At 35.6% G+C, this 15,520-nt stretch overlaps 1 protein-coding gene across 7 annotated transcripts in view; it reads right to left on the bottom strand.

The window, feature by feature from the left end:
- Window positions 1-15,520, bottom strand: part of Grik2 (glutamate ionotropic receptor kainate type subunit 2) — a 631,845-nt gene that overhangs the window by 299,948 nt on the left and 316,377 nt on the right. The gene's annotated exons all lie outside the window — the stretch shown is intronic.

Below are 15,520 nucleotides of genomic sequence, written 5' to 3'. Positions count from 1 at the left end.
TCTGCTGCACTAATAATGTTTTGAGGCAGTTTTGGTTCATTTTATGTATCTCTGGTTTTCAGAATCATGAAATGCAAAGGAATTACAGTTTGACATGAAGACATTTTTAAATGAAAACATTTGAGCTGCAGATGAAAAATAAATAGTATGTGATCTTTGCTTATCTGACTATGACAGAATGTCCTCAAAAAACAGCTGCCATTAACCCTCTTCATGGGATTTTCCTGTGAACTTGCTGTGTGAAGACAGACTAGACTGCCTATTCTCATTAGTATCAAAATGCTTGATCCACCTTAAAAGTTTCAACATGGAGCCCAGGATAGAAAATGTTTTTTTCTTAAAATGACACTTGTATCTTTATTTCTATCAGCCAGTTATTTAACACAGCATAAGCTCACATGCATGTGTAACTAAAATTTATCTTTTCTCCTGATAATCAGTCCCTTAATGCAAGGTCCCTAAGATTTTAAGCCTAATAGAGCAGAGGAGAAGTTGTCACCTACCAGTTGGAATTTGGAGGTAGTTGTACCTGGATTTCCATGAGATAACTGTGTGAAAACTCTAGTGATATATGATCTACTCAAGTAGATTTTCATTATCTAACTGTGTAATGTTGCTTGACCCAGCTACCCATTATTGTCACTAGATGTTTATTTAAAAGTATTCCAGCATTTAATTTAGGTCATATTCTAGGACAGAGAACACAATTAAGATAGAACTTGGTGCAATGGAAGGAAATTTTCCCTATGTCCTAGAACATGTGCACATTTCATGACTCCTAAAATTAGGTGTAGTTTTTACCATTTCAGTTTTTGTTTGTCTGTTCATTTTTTTTACCTGAAAATGAAAACCATTGAGCCCAATTAAAACAGCAGATAATGAGTTTAAACACAGGATCAAACTAATAACACAGAAGAAAATACATGCAAACACTAAGTTCTGCATATTTAGTTTAGAAACAAAATTAATATAACTATTACTAAATTATAGAACACAATGATAAAAAAGATAGCATTAGTTTTGGCTTCTCTTCCCTTCACTTCCTTTTTCATTTCTTTCTTTTTGTGGCAAGGATTACGTAACAATTATAATGGGCATAATTTGGTGCTTATCATTGGCCATGGACACTAAGAGAGAATGTGTTACCTCAATTAATTCTTCCAACAAACCAAGAACAGCCAATGGAATCATGTTTTTTTTTTTTTTCATTTTGTTTTGTTTTGTTTTAAGCCAACTCTCTTCAGGTCTTTCTGTAATTTGAGAAGGATAAGGCAGCTTGGAAGGCTGGATTTTTGAGGGCAGATTCTGTTACGTGAATATCTTTTTCCACAGCACACATAGTAGACTCAAACTATATTGAATGTAGAAATGATAAAATGTGCATTCTCAAATAGGAAACGAGACAAAAGAGAGTTGAGTACTTAATCCATTCTGTCCACTCACAGAGTCACACTGGTTGGGAAAGTACAAACCTGTGCCAATAGGCATTGAACTATTAGAAAAATAATCACTTTTTTAAAAAAGAGTCCTTGAGGGTCAAGGAATTGATACTAAGCATAAAAGAGTCATTGATCAAGAACAAATGTTTGTTTGTTTTTTTTAAGCCACTATGCCAACAAACTCCTATATTAACTTTATTCAGCTAAAACTTTTGGGAGAAACTTAGGGAGAAACCATGACAGTCACCAAGCCATTCCAACTCATGCTTTTAGGTGACCTAGGGTAAACATCAGTATTACACTGACATGTGCATACTGAGAAGTGTTTTGTCTGTCATATTTCCTTACTGAATGTGACCTATGTCTTTAAGCTATAAATGCTCAGAACTTTACACACCTTTACTACAGGAATGTTTCATGCCTTAGAACATGATCAGGCATAGTATCCCTTAGTTAAATACCCTTATTTCCTTAGCTTAGAGAGATAATTGCTTTGCAAGTAACTTTAGAATTCTTCTTCATCACTTTGGGCAATAACTTTCTTCTCTCTTTACTTCTTGCCTGTTATTTTTATCTTTGCTCTCATCAGAGTGCCAACCTATTGCATGCAGTTACAGTCTCAGGATACTTTCCCTTCTTATAGGCCGTAAGCCACAGAGAATTCTGTTATGTTTTGGCCAAGCATGAGACATGTTGAGAAACCATATTAGGTTTACTAGCACTGTTATGACACCTAAGTTCTCAAGCAGATTAGATGGAAACAAACGTCAACCAACCCAAGTACTGGTTAAGTACTTATTAAGCTTTAAGAGAACCTGGGGAATGCATGCTTTCATCTATATGTTTTTCTAATGCTTCTAAAAACAAACAACAAAAAAACATCCTCACTAAAAAAATTCAAGATGATCCTAAATTTAGTATATCATTTCTTCACTAAAAATTGGAAAGTAAGTAAAGAAAGTATAATAGTCTGATGTGTGAAATGACTGGTCAAGTGTCCTGCAAGTCAGTCAATACAGAGCCCACATCCAGCTGTTACACTCCAATGCCTTTTCACTTGTCATGTCACAGTGTCTCCCATTCAGAGTCCAGACACTTCTAAAGTCCATAAAAATAGAGACACATGTCACGATAGATTAAATAATGTGATAAACAGAAATTAACAGATGGTTTTAAGTGAATAAACCCTCCAATCACCAACAGAGGGCTTGTGTGACTTATTGATTCTTGTGTTTCCCAGTGGCAGAAACAGGACAGTGAAATCAATAGCACATCATAGTCCATTTGAGTTATAAATATTCTATTCAATTGAGATGCTTGACATATTCAAAAACATCGTACTGTGACTGTGGCATTTTGTAAATAGTCAAGAGCCAGAAATAATTTAATCATGTAAATAATATATCAGGCTGCTGCTTTAAATGGTAAATTCACAGACCATCTTGCAGTGAATGATAAGCATCTGTACAAAGGGAAATGGGGCTTCTCACATCTTTATAACATGAGGAAGGCTTTCATTGACAAAATTTTCTGCCTTGTCTTCTCCTACCACACCCCATTTCCACTCCTCAATAGCATTTGTCACCACCAGTGTTATGTTGTATCATATATATTTGCCATCTGCCTCCTAACTCTAGAACTGTAATTCTCTGCAGGGTAGAAGTTTGCCTTTTTTTTTTTTTTTTTGTCATTTGGTAATATCTAGGGACAATTCTTTGAGTGCTAGCAGTATCTGGCAGGTATAAGCCAGAGCTGCTCTTTGCATTGTATATTGCATAGGAAGGCACATCACCACATGGATTATCCATCCCCAGATATAAATAGTGCCAAGGCTGAGTAACCTTGCTCCATAATGAAATTTGAAAACAGACACTCTCTATCCCACTGGATAAGTTTCAGCCACATATGAATGGGCGGATGGTGTCAGTGTCAGAACAAAGAACAGATGCTCAATATCTGTTGAAACAGGTCAAGTAAGAACACTAAAGCAATTCTCAGGGAAAAGAACACTGTTGAAAATTCCACTATCATCTCTAAGCACATATTCCAAGATAGTAAAACTTGGCAATGTATTATCAATGTCTTGGTATTTGAATAATTTAAAACTAATTGTGAAAATAATTAAAATGTGAGATGATTTTAGTATCATTTATAACATTTAACCTATAATGCTGTTATAATTTCCCAGGTCTTTGTCACAACAATTTAATTCTTTTATTTTTTATTGTGAGCCCAGGCTTTAAAGGATGCGCCATCTCTCCAGCCCTACAATTTATTTCTAAGTTACATAGAGGAGTTGTGTATTCTCACTAGGAAAAAGAAGGAAAAAAAACCCAACATGTACATCTTTATCTTCAGAGAACACACATCTGTAGGTAAATGTTTCCTTTCTTTCCCAGGGCTTATTTTACTACTAGTACTCTAAATATCCTGGTGGAAAAATACGTTGATTTTTAGTGCATTTGGGCATGGTTTGATTTTTGAACAACCTCTTCTTCCACAACCATTGATCCACATCCACATTTATAGCCAAAGGTGAGGTAGAGTCTGTGAGAAAGTGTTTTGTTTACAGATACAAAAATCAACATAAACAGAACAAAGATGGAACTCTCAATCTCATACACTGTAGCTCAAGTCTAGAGATCCAATGAAGTCATGAATTCAGTACAATCTTTACCTAGCTCACACCTTTCTTCTGCACAAGGATATTTGGGAGATATTGTTTGAGCACTGATATATTCAAATATATCAATGAATGACACTGCTTCCAGTGCCCATCTAGCTTCTAAATATTAGGCTCTTTTATAGCAGATTGCCTATGTTACTTATTTGTTTATTTTCCTACTTAGAGGATACTGGTATGTGGTGATATTTTATTTGTGCTTTAATAAAGCTTGCCTAGAGATCCGAGGAAAAGGCCAGCCATTTCAAGTAAACAAGAAGTCAGGCAGCACACATCCTTAATATGATCACTTATCAGGCAAGGTCTCTGTGTGTTCAAGGCCATACTAAGGAACAGAGCCAAGCGTGGTAACACATGCTTTTAATCCCGTACCAACCATAGAGACCTGGAGGTCTATACAGACAGACAGTGACCCTTGTCAGTGAGGTAGCTGGGCTAAGATAGCCAATGAGAGGGTAGAACAGCAAAACAATAAAGGTGTGGGTAAGACAGGAAGTAGTTTGCATTTGGAAGCTGCAGAGTTGGTGAGGTAAGGTTGGCTGGTGGCTCTCACTATGTCCCTGATCTCTCTAAGGCTTTCACCCCTATATTTGGCTCCATGTTTTTTATTTAATAAGACCATTTAGAAATTTGTCTACATTGGTGACTCAATATGAAAAACTTGGCAAAATAACACAATGAAGGCTGAATTTGTCAAAGATTTAATTAAAACACAAAAACAAACAAACTGTGTTCTCTACTAAACTAACTATAACTTATGAACAGTTCCCTTGAGTGAAACATTTAGCATGCATTCATTTTTTTTGTAACTGAGAGCCTTATAAATTTAATATTTTGTGATTTACATAAAGAGCAGATTTAGGCTTTTGCTACCAAAGTCCATAGAAGAAATCACCCATGGGAACGTGCGCCATTTATCGCTACAGTTTTAACTCTAAAATATATATTCTTTTTCATCACACAGTTCTTAATATTGCTTCTGAGTTGTTCAATCCTGTGTATTCTGTTTACTCAATTAAGATAAGGCTGGATAGAGAGAAAACTTCCTCTTCACTTCTTCCCAAGGTTCTTAGTACAGTGAGATTTTGATCTTGGTCTCCTAAGTAGAAAAGCAACACAACAACTGAGGGTATGAATGAGAAATAAATGAACTAAAATGGTTTCTTGACAAACTAAATTGGGATGAAAATTGCCCATTGATCATTGAGTCACGGTTTGGCTTTTATCCTTCTTAAGGTGAGAGGCACTGTTTCATGCATACATACTTCATAAGACTGTTTGCAAAAGTGACAAAAGTCCTAGAAAGCTGGAGAACTATGAATGACAGCCAATCATATATTTTGCATTTCAAATCAGTGATAAGATCTGATAACACTTTGAAAAACATTTAAGTAAATTGCAGTAGGTGAAGAGCAGGATTTTCTATCATTTCCAACTCAGAGCTCTTCCCCAAACCCCTTCCTCTTTAGTACTAATGTACTATCTAATTCTCTCAAGGGCATAAAATGATTATGTAGTGAAGACCTATCATCAAATACTGGTGAGGATACAGGGAAAGAGGAACACTTACGCACTGCTGGTGAGCATTCTAACTAGTGCAGTCTCTATGGAAATGTTTCCTGTCCCAACTGCCTATTCTCAAACACCTGGCAGCCACCTCTCAAATTACCTCACAGAGGCCTATATTAATTCTAAATACTCAGCTGATAGCTTGAGCTTGTTACTAGCTAACTCTTACACTTAAATTAACCCATATTTCCTATCTATGTTTAGCCATGTAGCTTGGTAACTTTTCTCAGTATGGTGTTCTCATCTTACTCCTCTGAATTTTGCCAGCAATGCCTCTGACTCTGCCTTTTCTCTTCCCAGATTTCTCCTAGTCTGGCTCTTGAGCTCAGTCTTTTCATGCCCAGCTATCAGTAAATCAGCATTTCATTAACAATGAGCATAATCCACAGGAAAAATGAATATGGACATTTCCTAAAAATTAAAAATGGTACTGCCAACCCAGCTATATCACTCTAGATATATATCTGAAGAATTCAACACCCTACTATAGAGATTTGTATATCCATGACTATTGCTACATTATGCACAAAAACAAGGAAACAGAGCCAACCTTGATATCCATTAACAGAAAAATAGGTAATAAAAATGTGGCAGCATATACAGTAGAATTTCATGCAGCTGTAAAGAGAGATAAAACTTGCAGAAAAATGCAAGGAACTTATAATTATATTAAATTGAGTGACATAGTCTCAGAAAGACAAACATAGAATGGTCTCTTTCAGATGCAGGTATAAATTTTAATGTTTTATGTATGCTAATAGGCAGTAGGGAGAGCAGTTATAGACTACAAAACTAGATAGGAGGCTACAATAGGGGAATTGCAGTGTTGGGGGCCCAGGGCAAATGTTACCCGTGACATGGAAGTGGAAAGTAGGTTAACTGAATGGGGGGGGTAATGAGAGAAGGAAGGAAATAAAGAAGTAACAAAAGAATTTATTTAAAATCACAAAATGAAACCTAATTTTTTTAAAGATTTATTTATTTATTATGTACAGTATCCCTGCAGGCCAGAAGAGGGCACCAGATCACATTACAGATGGTTGTGAGCCACCATGTGTTTGTTGGGAATTGAACTCTCGACCTCTGGAAGAACAGCCAGTGCTCTTAACCCCTGAGCCATCTCTGCAGGCCTGAAATCTAATTTTTGTAAGCTAATAAAAAGTTAAAAATAAACTAGTAAATTAAAGAACTAATAATTAATTAATAATTTAGGGACAGTAAGCATATCTGTCAGAACTTTCATCAGCACTTTTTTCTTCATTTCAGTAGTTATTTGGGAAAAGAAATAATTCTATTTACTAGACAACAATAAAGTTGATAAAGCCTCATAGATATCCAATCGCTTTGCACTCATATGGCAACCCTCTGCCTCCCTTGCAGCTACCACTGGACTAAGCTTTATAAAGTCATTGTGTGTGTGTGTGTGTGTGTGTGTGTGTGTGTGTGTGTGTGTGTGTGTGTGTGTTACTGGATATTAGGCTCAGGGCCTCAAAGGTGTTAGGCAAGTCCTCTACTACTATATTATATTTTACCTAGCCATCTTTTCATCTTTTTTTTTGAGATTATACTTTAATTATAGCAATTCTCTCTTATTTTACCTCCCTTCAAACCCTCTCAAATACCTCAAGCAACAGCTTTTCGCTTTTTGAGAAAGAGTATTATTACACTATTTGGACAAGCTTTGAACTCAGTTTGTATCCCAAAATGGCTTTCACCTTGTGCTTCTTTTGCTGAAACCTCTGTTCTGAGTACCTGAGATTCTAAGCTTGTACTACCAGACCTGGATTAAACATGTGTTCTCAATTCATACACCATTGTGAGTAGCATTCTCATAGAAGCACAAGTACACACATGCATCCTAACATAGGGTCTTTATCTGTGTGCTGCACACTACTGATTTGTTATTCAATTTATCTTGCCTTACTGGAGATGAGTCTAAGGATGCGAACCTATGAAACAAATGCTTAACCACTGAGCCGTAACCCCGTCCTAGTCTGCACATTAGGCACTCAAAGTTCTCAAGAGTTCTTCACCACTACTGCAGTTCTTAGATACACATGGGAGACAGAACATCAGCAGATCTGGATTCTGCAGAATCAAGTATTGGTTTTGTCTAATGAAAAGACACTCTAAAAAGAGATCACTTAGTTTATCCTTAGTTATTACTATAAAACACTCTAAATGACATTTCATTTATTGGAATTCATAGGTATAAAAAACTTAAAGCTGTTTACAAATAATTATGTGAGCATAAACTAAATTGTCAAATAATTGTAGTTCATAAAAATGCATCACTGTTGCCTCAAACCATCTCATATAAAACATTCTCTTCTCCAATTGTATTTTTTAATATCATCATTAAAAGTGAAATGACAAAAATATACATATATTCTATTTCTGAATAAATATTTTCAGATAAGCAATGCAAGAAACAGAACATACCATTCTGTGATTTATATTTCAAGTATGAGAATAAGAAATAGTAATGTTTCTCTCTTTATTTCCCAATCCATTTTCTTCTCTCCCTTCTCCCTCCTTCTTTCCCTCCCTCCATCCTGTTCCCTTTTCTCTGCTGTTCTATTTCAGTGACTGCCAAACTCTACTGAAGACAGAAAATTTCCACACTCCTCTTGGCCCTTTGTTATGTCAAGGGCTTTAAACTGAAGGCCAGGAGAAGGTCCATCTCAGGACCAGCTTCCCTCCTCTGACCTCTCTTGCCCTGCTGTCTACAGCAGCCCACTTTCCCCACCATGGAAGTTTTAGAGGAAACCACAATTCACTTTCCTCAGGGGAGGTCATAGAAACTAGGATCACTCTTTTTCAAAAAGTCCCCAAAGTCAAACTAAATAGGTCACTTTCTCTCCGGACCCTTGAAAACAGTCACTTCAGAAGAGTCCTTTCCCCTTCTTAGGGGGAAGAAATATTTCAAGGACCAAGAAGTCCAGATAGATAATCCCTTCCTACATTTTGCCATGATTCTTAAGAATATACCCTTTGTGATGTCACCGTTTTGTGGGACTGCAGATTACCATCTAACCTAAATATAAAAACTCTCTTCCTCTGTCTTCTAGTTTTCCTTTCTGAATGCTCCCAGATCATAAAATATTCATTAAACGGAATGTATTTTTCTTTTTTCCCACCTACCTTTTGTTATAGGAATGCTGGTTAAACTCTCATGATATAAAAGTAAAGTTTTATATTCTTTTTGTCTGTACTACAACTAGTCAGTTCAGGGTTTGACAATTCTATGAAAAGATAATTAACAAGCAATGTTTCATTCAGCTAATAGAGACACAAGCTGAAATATATCTAGAGGTACTATATAACAAAAATTTATTCATATATAAATATCCAACCTACTTATAGTAAGTCAAACATATCCTAGAATTTCATAATTAGTACTTTCTTTACATACTCCATGGAACAAGCAGCCAAAGAATTTCAACTATTTCAAGGTAGTAAAATGAATGTCTAAGAAAGATTCTGTGTAAATCTGAATGAGAGTGCCTATGTATATATGTGAAGATAGATACATAAATTAGATAATACATAATATATATATATATATATATACATACATACATACATACATAGATGCGTAGAATAAAATAGAAATGTGGGAACCACATACTTCCCTAATTAAATGCATAATCATGGATACTGATCCATGTTAGTGTTGCTTAATAGTTCTACTTTAATGAGCCATTTTAAAAGAAATGGTTGCCTGCAATTAGACATCTGCAATCCAAGGAAAGCAAGCCGACTCTGTATTCTGGTTGCCAGAATTACAGTGTATTCCTCAGCAGGACAATGAAGAGAAAGGATAATTGTAATTATAACATATACATCTTCAGTGCTCTGTGGTTGGAAGAATGTGCAAAACAAGCCTTGCTGATATATTTAATTGCACAGTGCTAATACATGGTTGTCAAAAGAGTTGCTTTTAATGCATCTGCATTACATTAGCAATATTATCAAGCGATATTCACAAGGCACCTATGTCAACATGGGATGAGCATAAAAAGAAATGATAAGTGACTCACTTTATTTAGGCCTTTACTATTTGGGGTCACAACAAAGAGTTCAGTTAGATTGTCATTACGCTGTTCTGGTTTGATGTCATATTCAACCTCCCTTCAAATATTTGGACGAACATTAACAGTTATATATATGGATGACTCAATCAGCAGCAGGACCACAATCCACGTGGATGCTTACTGTATGCATTTTTACTCCCATGTTATAAATGAGGAAATGCAGCCTGAGATGAGATAAGCAATTTGTTCAAGCCCACACAGCTACTGTACCCAACTGGCTATCAGAATGTTAAGTCAAGTCTAGTTTATTTTAAAGCCTGTGTTCTCGTCATTGATATTTTCCTTAACTTCTTTCCTACTTTTTGAAAACAATAGCTTTGTATCAGAAATGCGGGTACAAATATGTCATTGTACTTTGTGATTCAGGTAAGTGGGTTTGCCTCTGCAACCACCCTTTTCAAAAATGTGCAGTGCTGTGCTATTTATATCATTAAATGAAGATGTCAAAAATGTCTAGTGGCAGTGCATAGTCTGAGCTATTATTTTTAATTAGTTGTTGACAGTTTATAAATTACTTAATTTTTTATGTCTGTGGTATCTATAATGAGCTAATAAAATTAATTTTAAATATTGTTGGCTTTTAACTTAGAAACTTCTTAGCAATTCAATGAAAAAATAGACTTGCTTATTGTTTTTAGAGATAGGATCTCACTATGTACTCTAGGCTGGCCTTTAACCTGATGCCTCTATCTACCAAGTACAGTGACCCTAAACATGTAGATAGGAAATCTGTTTTTAAATATGTTTCTTCATGTGAGCAGGCAACATGTGGTAATTTATTCACAACTATATGCATATGGTTCATTTTTGACTAGGCCTTGATATATTAGATTGTGTTTAGTGCTTACTTCCTTGCACAAATGCTTCAAGCACAAATACAGAATTGCCCATTATTAACAGACCCCAATTTTTTGTTATGTGTTCAAGGGTTCACGTCTCAAAGCCAAATCCCCATCCCAATTCTTACTTCACATTCTCACCTTCTCTTGAGTGTTATATTTTGTGTTCTGTGCACAGTTCTGGGGAAAGTGTATCAGGCACTCATCATAGCAGAGGAAATCTTCTGAAACCACAATTTTAAATAACTCTACTTTACTACCAAGAAAAGTAGAAATCAGACAGAAATGCATTTAAAGTCATAAGAGGTTGAAAGGAATGAATGACAGAAGAGGTGTCTATTGTACATTGCCTGCAAACAGAGGGAGGCAAGGGAGCCAGAAGTGGGCCTAGTTGCCCGCATGAACCCTTCACATGTCCTGTGTTCATTGGGTTTTATGCAGGCCAAGATGATCAGACATAACCACACTGGGGCTTTGTTCAGTAAGAGAAATTTTCTTATCAAAGCCATGTTCTGTTTTCTTAGTCCGGTGTTACCTAGGTTCAGTTACTATCTATCTTTCTCAGATTTTTCCTATCAGAACATTATCAAAACCAAGAGCATATAAATCTGAGCTGTTCATCTCATGTTTATGGGCATGTATTGGAGAAACTCATGTGTTCAAATCTGAAACTAAGCTTAATTCTACTGGTCAGTTAATATTAAAGCAACTGTGAATATAAGAGAATGAGTTCATAAAAATGATGTGTAATTTTACCACAAGGTAACAATCTGAGAAATACAAAAGGGTTGGTAGTAAGAGAGAGAGATAGCTCAAATAAAAATTATTGTTTAAAATTATAATCTGTGACAGTGTTAAGTAGGTAATAAGTTATATCCAGGTTAATTCAAACCACATGCATAACAATGTCAAGTACAATGCTACTTTTCTGCCTTTGTGACCTGTTTCCTAGGTTGTGGATAAATAAAAGGAAAAATTATTAAGAAAGACAAGTTTTCATTTCAATACACACATACTCATAGTCTCTTGTCATTTACATTTATTTTGGTTTTTAATGTATATAATACATTTGACCAAGGAAAAGACAATCACATGTATAAAATCCTAAAAATGATAGCATAACTTCACTGATATTTCCTGTGCATTCTTCACACATGCAGTCATTATTGCTTAGTTTAACAGTATGTTACAATGTATGTATTACCTGATTTCTAACTATATAAATGTCTTTCTTAATTTTTGGGCACTTCAGACTACTGTATGTGTCACAGATTTAGCTCCTATCAAAGTCACAAGTGTTGGAGCTCTTTGCTATCACAATTCATTTCTGTTTGTATGTCTATGTGCTTCTTATCTAAACAGGACTCTGACCAGCTCAGGAGGACATTATGCATTCAAGTTTTCTGTGAGCATTAAAAAAATGCCCAAGTTAGATTACGATTCATTATGGGAACTCTTCTTAGATTGTGGGAATCCTCTGCTGTAATCTTTTGAGTCAACAGATTCTATCTACACTAGGAAGGCTTGATTTTTCTATTATTCATACAGACTAATCAAGTATAACCATTTTTAATGTAGATTACATATTTTCTCTGGACACTGTTTGCATAAGAGGTTATCCAATATCTGAGGATTATTTTTCAAATTTCCTATGGAAAGAAAAATTACAAAAATTATCAGAGGCTAGCCTAGTGTTGCCATATATTATTGCATTCTCTCATTTCCAAAAAAAATGCAGTAATAGGTTTACTAAATTAACAGTTTGACTTTAAAATTTCATCTTTTGTTAATTTCTAAGAAAATGGGTTCTGTAAAAAAAAAAATCACTATACACTTCCACTGTGAAAAGCAAATAAAATACCATTTATTTTAAGCATATATTGAATAAGTCCACATTTTTTTCTTTTCCAGGATGAATACAATATACAAAGATAAAACATCAAAGTCAAATCAATCTTTGGACTGTCTATCACCAGTGAAATGATATTTCTTTGGATTATGTCTAGACATCTAAAGGTTTATAAACATGGAAGGCTAAAGTTATACAGTTTAAGGAATGATGCTATAGCTAAGGTAACAATGTACTTAAACAATAAGTAGTTACCAGTCAGTTGTCTATAAAGCAACATAAATATTCCATGTTTTCTGAGTAATATATCTATGAACATAAAAAGTCTGAATATATATATTCAGACCTGTTGTCACAAAATGTCAAGACAAATAGAAATACTTAAATTTTCACTGCTTGAGAAATATTTTCCAAAACTATAAGGTGATAGCATTATATTTTCAGTAGAGATAATTGGAGACAATATTTCAGAAATTATAATAGTGATGACTACAGCTTACTTGTATAATACCATAAAACTAAAGTCACATAACCTCCAAAATATGTTGAAATCAACTATTCAATTTCTTGACAAGTTTACTTCTGAAACTCTACTGTGGAGAAAAGCTCTAACAACTAAGAAAAGAAATCAATCATTGTCAAGATTTATTGTGAAGGAACACATTAGCTACATGAAGGAATGGCTCTTTGATCTGCGAATGACTGCTACCTGTGGAAAGCCACAAACCTGATCATTGTCTTAAAGCATCTCCAAGATTAAATATACACAGAAAAGGAAAATACTTATAGAAGATAGTGTTGGAGATTGTGGTATATAACAAAGATGCATATACACTCACAGTAGAAGAGAAAGAAAGAAAGAAAGAAAGAAAGAAAGAAAGAAAGAAAGAAAGAAAGAAAGAAAGGAAGGAAGGAAGGAAGGAAGGAAGGAAGGAAGGAAGGAAGGAAGGAAGAAACAAAGAAAGAAAAAGCATGTCTAGTTTTCTTGAGTCCTTCAGGGCATACAGATGGGTTAAGGAAATTTTAGATGGAGTCAAGAGAAAAAGAGCAAAGCTCATCATTTCAACCACATTCTCACAGGTACGTTTTATTTGCTACACAATACCATTTTGAATTGTGAATAAATACAATGCCAGTAGGAAGGTTGACTATATATATTATCAAGACTAAGAAACTTTTCAGGATAGGTGAGGGTCTTATTAACTATTACACTATAAAGAAATTAAGAACATGCAGGGCAAAACAAAATATACAACCCACCTCCTAAGGAAAATTGTAGCCACAACACAAGTTTATCCAATGCTTTAAAAAAAAGGGACCAAAGGACAAAAGTTACAGATGTATCTGCAGAATGCATATGCTTTGACTTTCTTCTGCTTTTTAAGGAACCATTCCATATCACCTCAATTTCAGTAGTAATATGATCATTCTGTGACAGGAAATTTTACCTTACTTAATGCATCTTTTAACATTTTAGACATAGCATGGATTTTCTAACCCCTAAATCATGTTACACAGTAAAAAAATCACAATCTGTACTTTAGAGATTCCAATTTTTTAAAGGTTGGCACTGGTTCAGCCTTAGATTCTCCAAAAAGAATCAAATTGTGTTTTTGGCATACCTAAACACACACACACACACACACACACACACACACACACACACACACACACACACACACACACAGAGAGAGAGAGAGAGAGAGAGAGAGAGAGAGAGAGAGAGAGAGACTATGATCTCTGCAACTTCTATAGTTTCTCACAGATATGTCAAGTCTACAACATCTAGTGAAAATAAAATAAATGGTTAATATGATGGTTTGAATGAGAATGGTCCCCATTGACTTCCATATATTTGAAAGCTTAATCATCAGGGAATGGAACTGTTTGAGAAAGATTAGAAGTAGGTGTGCCCTTTTTGGAAGAAGTATGTAACTGGGAGTGGACTTTGAGGTTTCAAAAGCCCATGCCAGAGCCATACCCAATCTCTCTCTCTCTCTCTCTCTCTCTCTCTCTCTCTCTCTCTCTCTCTCTCTCTCTCTCTCTCTCTCTCTCTCCAGCCTGCAGGTTAAGATGTAGTCCTCAGATATTGTTCCAGTCTGCTGCCTGCCTTCCTGTATGTGGCCATGTTCCCTGACATGATGATAATGGGTTACTCTCTGAAACAGTAAGCAAGCCCCAATTAAATGTTTTCTTTTATGAGTCACTTAGCTCATGGAGGCTCTTCACAGCAATAGAAGAGTGATTAATTAGTAACATTGCTACTGAACTCCATCACTCTGAGGTATGATTGGTTTTGTTTTTCTGTAGTGGTCTCGTCTGTTGCAAAGAGAAGTTTCCTTGGTGAGGGGGAAATCTGTCAGTATAAGGCCAATGTTTATAAATTGTTATTAGGGATTATGCTGCCCCCCCACCCCCCGCCACATACACACTCACCTAAGAATCAAGAAACATTGCAGAAGAGGGGATGGGAGCAGAGGATTAGGGAATTTGCTGTGAGACTGTGTCTCCTAGTAACATCAGAAGCTACACCCATAAAGTCTCAACAACATGACTGCCCAAACATGAGCTGAAAAAGAATGACACCAACATAAAACCAAACTGGACTGGGAAAGCCTACAATGCCTTAACCCTACACAAAGACCTATAGGCAACTGAGGAAAGCCAAGAGCAGGAGAGACAGTCTTCCTTGGAGGAAAGCATACAAATTGGTTGCCCAGTGCAGGTAGCATTACATGAACTGAACAGGTGATATTTGGGAATATATATGTATATCCATATATGCATGGAATAAAAAAAAAGTATAAAAAGAGGACATGAATTTGAAGGAGTTCAAAGAGGGATATTTGAGAAGATTTGGAGGGATAAAAGAGAAGGGGAAAAGTAATTATATCATAATATCAAGAATAAAAAGTATCTGCCTCCATCAGTCACCGGACAAAGGCTCTATGATGATAGTTAGGGTGTTCACTAGACCGGTCACCAAAGTAGACCAGTACAGGTACCCTCTGGACCACTGCCAGCAGTCCAAGGTGGTGTCATCC

This window comes from Peromyscus californicus, unplaced genomic scaffold (genome assembly GCF_007827085.1).
Source record: "Peromyscus californicus insignis strain IS unplaced genomic scaffold, ASM782708v3 Scaffold_22__1_contigs__length_63687245, whole genome shotgun sequence".
Lineage (NCBI taxonomy): Eukaryota > Metazoa > Chordata > Mammalia > Rodentia > Cricetidae > Peromyscus > Peromyscus californicus.
This window is presented reverse-complemented; position numbering and strand designations above follow the sequence as displayed.